Here is an 8,877-nt window from a genome sequence, read left to right on the forward strand (position 1 = left end):
ACAAAGCTGGAGTGATCTTTGAAGATGAGGACATGGAGAAAATAAAGAAGGGGAAGGGAATTACAAAGAGAAGCATGAAAGGCATTAATGAAGAAGATGAGCAAGAAGAAAAACCCCAAAGGAGAAGAAGATCTCAAAGGGAAGGAGAGCAAACTCTTGGTGCCATAGATCTAAGTCAATTGCAGAGGACTCTTGAGGAAATATCACAACAAAATGAAAGAGCACAAGAACAGTACTCAAGGCAACAAGAGCAATATCTAGAGCACCGAGAGCAATATTTGAGAGATAAGGAGCAAAACGAAGCTTGGCAGCACAGAATGGAGGAAAGATTGGAGAGCTGGCAGCAACAATCAATGGCCCAACAACAAAAATTTCAAGCCAAGATTCTTGAGGGACAAAGAGAACTCACAACAGGACTTCAAGAGTCATATGATAAGATGTTCCTGACCCAAGCCAAGTATGGGGAGTATACTCAAAACCTGTATCAGTGGAAGAACATTCATCACACTATTGGAGAAGTTAGACATGTGCAAGCAAGGTTGGAGTATTTAACCCACTGCATGCCAGTACTAAATCCACAAATCAAATCATTTGATCAATGCCAAGAACTTAGAGACCGCCAGGCAGCAAAGTCTCAGCTTAATACCCAGGTAGCATTCCAAAGATTAGAGGCAGTTGGGCTTTCAAGTCTCACAGATCCTGTTTAGGAAAGAAGATGTCCTCGTGAAGAAGCTCAAGATTATACACAGACGAGGAAGAGGAAGAAGGGAGAATCCAGCAAATCCAAAAGAATGGAAATGCCTGACAAATAGAGGTGGTGAAGCTCCTTTCCTTACTTTTACTTAAATAAGGAAGATGCATGTCTGAAACATGACATGCCTCCAATTGCTTTATGTTTTACTATTTCTTTTGTTTACATTAGTAGTTAGTTAAGAATAAAATATCTGCATAATGAGTGTCATCATTCATCAGCTTGAATGCTTTGTTTTGTTCCCCATGCTGTCTGAATAAAAGAGAGATGCTTGATCTAGAAAAGTAATTGTTCAATGTTGCAAAAGTTAGAATGAAAGTTAGTGGTGGTGTGTGTTTGATTTAATTGATAGCTCATAGAAATAATGCTGTAAAAAGACTTGTTACTTGAAGCTTAAGCTAGTTTGCTGTTATGATCCTTCAATTAATGAAAGTCCCTTGCAAACAAACCAAAATAGAAAGAAAAAAAGAAATAGAAAAAGCCAAAGAAAGTGGCAAAGAAACAAATAATAAGGCTAGACACCAATAGCTTGGACCCTAGGACATATGCCTGTGGTGTTTGTGTACTAGGATATGCTTGGACGAGTAAGTTCTAAGGAGTATTTTAAAACTTGGCAACTTAGATCAACTGATTTGGGATTGCCAACTGAAAGTCCACAATAAAGAGCAACCTAGCTACAAAATATTTAGTTATCCAAAGAGATGCTGGGCATCAATGATCCTAGGAAGAAAAAGGTGAGCCATGTGTCTGTGGTGAAGAAATGTTGAGTGAAATTAAGCCAAAGGCCACTGCAACATTTAACACCAAGCCTTCAATAAGAAATAAGCTCTTTAATGCAAAAGAAAGAAGAAAAAGCTAACAAGGGAAATAAGCAGAAAGTAAGGCATAGTAGCAGCAACCTTGGTGAACTCTTAAGGAAACATTGTTTGTTTTGACAGCAAATAATAAATGAGCTACTTTTGATCTGCATAAGACCCCATAAACCAAATTCAACTACCTGCCTAATAAGGACATGCATGCTTCTCTATTTCATTTTATCCTCTCTTGTGTTTAATGCTTGCTTGGGGACAAGCAAGTTTTAAGTTTCGTGTTGTGATGACAAGTCATCTTAGCCTAATTTTACTAGCCTTTTTCTTTATTTTTATTTGGTTTTATGTACTTTCTTGCATTCTAAGTAAGTAATTTGGAATGGAAATGCATGGTTTCTTTGAATCAATCAACCACCCTTTAATTGATGCAAAATCATGAAGTTTAAACAAAAATTAATTGGTTTTAAATGAATTTTAAGCTTTGTGAATTTTGTGATACTTTGATTGGTTGTTTTAATTACTTATAGGTGAAGAAAAGAAAAAAAAATAAGAAAATCGTAGCCTAAGGAGCATGATCTAAGCAAAGAAAGAAAGCGTGGCACAAGGAAAGGAAGCGTGGCTCAAAGAAGGAGAAGCATGGGTGCATTCAAGAAACAAGGGCACAAAGCTCTTGCCAAGAGCTTTAAAGCTCTTGTGGAGAGCTTTCCTTCAAAGAATCAAAAGCCAAGCTCTTGCCGAGAGCTTTATCAAGAACACATGAAGAAGGAACCAAGAGCCAAGCTCTTGGCAAAGAGCTTTGAAGCTCTTGCCAAAGAGCTTTTTCGTGCATGCCTTGGATGAAATCAAGAAGGAAAAGCTCACTAATGCACCCACCAAGACTTGAACCCATGACCAAGGGGAGGGGGCCAGCGCTACTTCACAAGGAAAAACAAGCCAAAATTAGCTTGTTTTCACTCACCAAGGTTCGAACTAAGTCCCTCAAGGAAGCAAGGCCTTGTGTGCCACTCATTTGCCAAGGAAAATTGGCTTGTCTTCCTTCACCAAGGATTGAACCGGGCACCTCAAGGAAGCAAGACTTTGGGGGCTTCTCTAGTGCCAAGGAAATTAGCTCCACAAGTGCTCCACCCAAGACTTGAACCAAGGACCTCAAGGACAAGTAAAGCTCTTGCCAAGAGCTTTCAAGCTCTTGCAAAGAGCTTTGTTCTCTTGAACCGTGCGCAACACATTGGAAGGAAAGGGGACCAAAGCTCTTGGCCAAAGCTCTTGCCAAGAGCCGAACTCTTCCCTGGGAGGTGCACCATGGGCTGAAAATTGAACTAAAAATCCAAATTAATTCATTTCTTCACCAAATCAAAAGCCCATCCAAATTCCAAAATCCAATAATAGAAAGTATATAAATAGGAGCTAGTTTAATGTAATTAGAACCTTTTTGACACCTCTAGACTTTACTTTGAATTTTTCTTTTGAACTTTCATTTTCATTTTGAGCTTTCATTTTGAATTTAGATCTTAGAGAATTGGGAAGGAGAATTGATCTCTCTTCTTCCTTGTTCTTGCTTGAGCACTCTTTTATTTTCTTGCTTTTGATCTTGGGTGAAGAATTGAAGAACTTCTGTTTCAATCTCACCTTGAGATCTCTTGTTTATTTTTTTCTGCACAATTGAATTTGAATTTCTGTTTACTGCTTCATCTTCTCTTTACCTCTGTAATTTACTTTTCAATTCCTTTTGCAATTGCTCTTGTTGGATCAAGGAAGGATTTGAGATCTAGACTTGTTTTCTAGTTTCTTCCACTCCTGAGATCTTCAACATCTTTTAATTTGCTGCTTGATGCGACCCGGTACACTTGCCGGTGAGTTTTGTGTTGGATCGTTTTCCACACATCAACTAGCGTCGGAATAGGAGCCTTGTCCTTTTGTACACTGTCACTGCGCCCAACATTCGCAGGTTGGAAGCTTGTGACAGTCATCCCTTCCCGGATCCTACTCGGAATACCACAGACAAGGTTTAGACTTTCCGAATCCCAAAAATGCTGCCAATTGGTTCTAGCCTATACCATAAAGGTTCTAACCTCCGGACTCGGTCCGTGGATTAGAAACCCAAGAGATAGGCACTCAAGCTGTCGCCCAATGACTACGTTGAGCTCAGATAGAACGGGAGTGGTTGTTGGGCACGCGTTCATAGGTTGAGGATAATGATGAGTGTCACGGATCATCATATTCTCTATATTAAAGTACGAGTGAGTATCTTAGAATAGAATCAAGCGTGATAGAATAGAAAACAGTAGTAATTGCATTAATCCATTGAAACACAGCATAGCTCCTCACCCCCACCTATGGGGTTTAGAGACTCATGCCGTATAAGATACAATATGAAGTGTAAAATGTCATGAGGTGCTAAATGAATCTCTAAAAGTAGTTTTTATACTAAACTAGTAACTTAGGGTTATAGAAAATGAGTAACTAGGTGTAAATAGTGCAAAATTCCACTTCCAGAGCCCATTTGGTGAGTGTTTCGGCTGAGCTTTCAAGCTTCCACGTGCATATGCCTCATATTGGAGTTAAACGCCACCCTGGGTGCCAAAATGGGCATTTAACCCTGAAAAGTATGCCAGTTCTGGCGTTTTACGCCAGAAAGTTTTTGTCTGGATTTTCACGCCAGTTTGGGCCATCAAATCTCAGGAAAAGTATGAACTATTATATATTTCTGAAAAGTCCAAGATGTCTACTTTTCAACGCAATTGAGAGCGCGCCAATTGGGCTTCTGTAGCTCCAGAAAATCCATTTCGAGTGCAGGAGGGTCAAAATCCAATAGCATCTGCAGTCCTTTCTCAGCCTCTGACTCAGATTTTTGCTCAGGTCCCTCAATTTCAGCTAGAAAATACCTGAAATTACAGAAAAATACACAAACTCATAGTAAAGCCCAAAAATGTGATTTTTGAATAAAAACTAATAAAAATATAAAAAAAAAAGGTAACTAAAATATACTAAAAACTACCTAAAAACAATGCCAAAAAGGGTATAAATTATTCGCTCATCAGCAGGCCTCTAAAATTGACTGGAATTTTGATTGAGGCACACACTTTCTAATCACCTGGTCAGCACCATACCTCCATAAATATGGGCCATCCCATATATAATATTTGGACTCGCTTTTCAGCTTGTCCCTTTGATGCTTAGTAAAATTAGGAGAGAAGGTATGACTAACTAGATAATTAGCTACAGGTGCATACCAAGGAACTACTATAGATATTGTGTGCAAGCTATCAAATGAAAAAGCATCATTGATAGGAGTGGAGTCATTCTTAATGTGCTCAAGGCGACTCAAGTGGTCTGGCACTAAATTCTGGGAACCACCCCTATCCTTAATTTCTAAATCAAATTCTTGCAGCAGCAATATCCAACGTATTAGCCTTGGTTTAGACTCTTTTTTAGCTAATAAATATTTTAGAGCTGCATGGTCTGAGTACACTACCACCTTAGTACCAAGTAAATAGGCTCGGAATTTATCCAGTGTAACATCCCTTCTAGCAAAATACCTTGCTTAAGTCAGGGTATTTCTACTAGAAAGAACATTACGTAACCTTTTCCAATATTAACTACTTAATTACTGAGCCTTTGTATCGATTTCGTGTTTCAGTTTTAAGAAAATGTCAAAAAATTTTATTTTTATTCATTAAAGACATGTATCAAGGATAAACATTGCAAATAATAATAACAATCACATAAGTATTATTAATAGTAATTCTTATACATAAGAAGTCATATAAACCCAAATACAACACCTATCCCTCTGTTAAAATAAAATCTCAAGGGATAATAGCGTGGGGACTCTATGAAAGCAATTAAAACCATAAAGAAAACCTACTAATCGCTCGCAGCTTCAAATTGCGTCTTCAAACCTGTGTCACTGAAAGGGTGGAAAATTTGGGGGTGAGAACCAAACCACATGTTCTCAGTAGAGGTAGAGAAGGCCGTGAAAGTAAAGAATAAAGTGCAAATAGTTAATTTTATTTAGAGACATTGAAAAGAAAACTACTTTCATTCGCAGTACTCATCGCTCGCCTTATATAAACTTCTTTTGAAAACCAATGGCTCAACATTCAAAAAATCTAAAACCTTCTTTAGAAGCATCAATTAATTATCCAAAATCCTAAACCCATATTTTTCTTTATATGCGTCTTAAAAATTTTCCTAGACTGTATGAGTGACTAATTTGTTTCAAGTATAGGTTCATTAAGTCTATGCTGAACCAGCTTAATCTTTCATACTTTACTAAACCTCAAACACAAACCAATCACGGCCTTAGGCCCAAGCAATTCAATCAACACCCAATTCACTACAACCCAGCCAATCAGATACAAACACAAGTAAAGAGATTCAAACACAATCAAGAGCAATTACATCAAGTATATCAATTAGCAGTTAAACAGAATTATTCACATAGGCAACCGATTACAATATACACACCCAAACAATGTCACATAGATGCATATGATGAATGTCTAGTCCTGGTACAGGCCATGAGCTCATGTGTCGATTGACTACCCGCAATCCCGACATTTATCTGGTCACGAGTAGTCCCGATTTTCCCAGATACGATTTTCCGTTCCTAAATAAATGCGCATATAATAATAGCCGCTCATTTGAGACAGCCTCTGCTTACTACAGGAAAATATATATATACTCTGCTCGGCTCTGGGAAAGCGGAAAATGGCTGTAGGTAACTTCGTGCCCCTACAGAGGCTCTGGGTTGCATTAAGCAACTAATATATATTAAATATAGCTCTGGGTTGCATCAAGCAACTAATATATATAAATATACAAATATCTCTTTACTCTACTCTGGTTTCTCTTTTCTCTGCATGTTTTTACTCTACTCTAATTGCTCTATCTCTAGTTGCTCTGTTCTCTGTATCTCTTACTTTTCTCTGATTACTCTTTCATCTGTATCTATATTACTCTTTTTCTCTTTATCTCTTTACTCTTTTGTAATTGTAAATATGCAAGCGGGACAAAATCCACGTCCTTGATAACAACTTTATAAACCAAATATATTTTCTCAAAAGAATTAGTAAAGTTATTATCGTTAAACAAGTCTCAAGTATTCATTTTGATTAAGTCCTTTTACTTTTATAAAAATTTGGACATAATCTCTTTTAAAAATAGGACTTAGCCACCCTTACGGGTCCCAACCAAACAATTTACCAAACTCTTTTCAACCTCTCCAATATCAAATCAATTCAGAATCAAACAAATTCTAACATTGAATCAGCCCTATGACGCTAAGGTTTATCTTTAATTTTATGAACTCATAACTCTCACTCAGACATTCTCAGCACTCTATCTTCTTTTCTGTTTTTAGTATAGCAAATAAACTCGAAATTGCGCAAACTTTATGTCCAGGTGTTCATCTTGAAATAAGATTTCTAACAAACCAAAGATCATAATTTTCTGGTTTCTCTATCCTTAGGAATAGAGGAAAAACTGTGACTGCTCTGTAGTGCGTAAAACCAGAAAAACAGCAGCAGCATGTGATATTCAAAATTCAATATAAAATCCAAGTTAAATCCAATGACTTTAAACATTAATATAGTTCAACTTTACTCATCCAAGTTTCTTTTCCAATTGGTTTCAGGTCAATATCATTTTTAATGAAGAAGTTATATAACCTAGAAGTTGATTAATTTTCTGAAGAATTCTGTTTTAAAACTTAATGAACTTATCTTCTTCCAAGTCCCATAACTTACTCATTAAAACATTGATAGTCCTGAAATTTGAGTCACATATGCTAAACATACTTAATTTTCACTTCCAATTGGTTGCACCACGATATCCAACCAGGTTCAAAAGTTATAAACTTCCAAATTTACTGATTTAAGAAAATAGAATCTGGCCTTTACTGCATAATGCATCGTATTTCAAAAATTCGTATCTTTTAAACCGCAAGTTCAACCATTCTGAAATTTTACGATATTAAAAAAATAGGACTAAAGTTTTATTTAAAATTGGTTTCACTTCAAAATTCAATTCGGAACATTCACAGCAGAGCCAACAAGTTACTGTTGTTCTAAAAATTCTGCAGTAAAAATCAGATCCCACAACCATTACTCAAAAATTCACCATAAATCTTATATTTAATGAAAAGATCTCAAACTCTCCAATTCAGTCCCAATTATTCCCAAGTTTAACCAGGACTTGGTTTAACGCAATTCCAATCATCACAGAATTAGTTACAGTCTTTCAAAGTTACTGTTTTCACTTAAAGGTAATGCAGAAAATCAGATTTTACGGCTTAACTTTGAAAAATCATAACTAAATCTTCAGTTAATACGAAACCTTCAAATTTAAATCCTAATAACTACACTTGTTAAAGTTTACTCAGATTTTAATCTCATACCATTTCGATCGCTAGAAAATTACTAAGCCGTCCTCAAAGTAACCATTCTATTTTGAAAACCAGATTCTTAATAATAGTTTAGTCTTGTAGGCCCTAATTCTTCAACAATTCTCAATCCAATATCAAATATATCAAATGATTATCTTAGTCTCAACCATTTATACATAATCAGTCAAAACCACAATCCTTTACTAATCTCAAGTCACTTTCACCGCCATAGCAATATACCAAACAACCATTTCAACAACCAATAATCAATAATTCAATCATCTACCACACATAATTACAATCAATTCAATCACAGCACCAAGCACAATCGCAATCACAATCCAACATTCATATAATCAATTAATCACTCACAACTATTAATACTATTTGCAGTTATTCAGTAAACCTTGTTGGCATTCCTAAATTAAAATCATTTTAAACCCCCTACCTCGATGTCGCAATCGCATACTTTAACGTAACAACTCTCTTCTCTTTTAGTTTCAGGGCAGCAGCGGTAACTCTCACGCAACCGGAACAGCAACAACATTAGCCTTCGCAGCACTGACCATGGTTGCAGTAAAATAGAGGATTCAAATTGGATAGGAATCAAAAGCAATTTCAGCTCTAGGGATTCAAGACAAAGCAAGAACTAAGATAGAATTAAAACCAGAACATGGCAACCACAGCAGTGACAAAACAAAATGTATAAATGGATCAACCCTAAGGAGAAGATAAGACCAGTATCCAGATAACAAAATCAGAATCAGTAATGGCTTCAACCGTCCCATGGCAGCACCAGCTTCAATACTCGACCTAATTGTAGCAGTAAATAGGAGTCAAAAAGGGGCTAAGCAACAAAGATATAGGCAACCATGATTAAAACAAGCACATGGAAGAGAAACACAGTATAATCAGAGTAAGGGTGAGAGTGT

The 8,877-nt window shown here is 36.6% G+C and overlaps 1 long non-coding RNA gene across 1 annotated transcript; it reads right to left on the reverse strand.

Moving 5' to 3' along the window:
• LOC107643868 lies at positions 5,247-8,643 on the reverse strand. The gene is made up of 2 exons (XR_001621145.2): positions 8,394-8,643; positions 5,247-5,467 (listed from the first exon to the last, which is right to left on the reverse strand). It is a non-coding gene; the product is annotated as an uncharacterized LOC107643868 (long non-coding RNA).

Source organism: Arachis ipaensis, chromosome B05 (assembly GCF_000816755.2).
Source record: "Arachis ipaensis cultivar K30076 chromosome B05, Araip1.1, whole genome shotgun sequence".
NCBI lineage: Eukaryota > Viridiplantae > Streptophyta > Magnoliopsida > Fabales > Fabaceae > Arachis > Arachis ipaensis.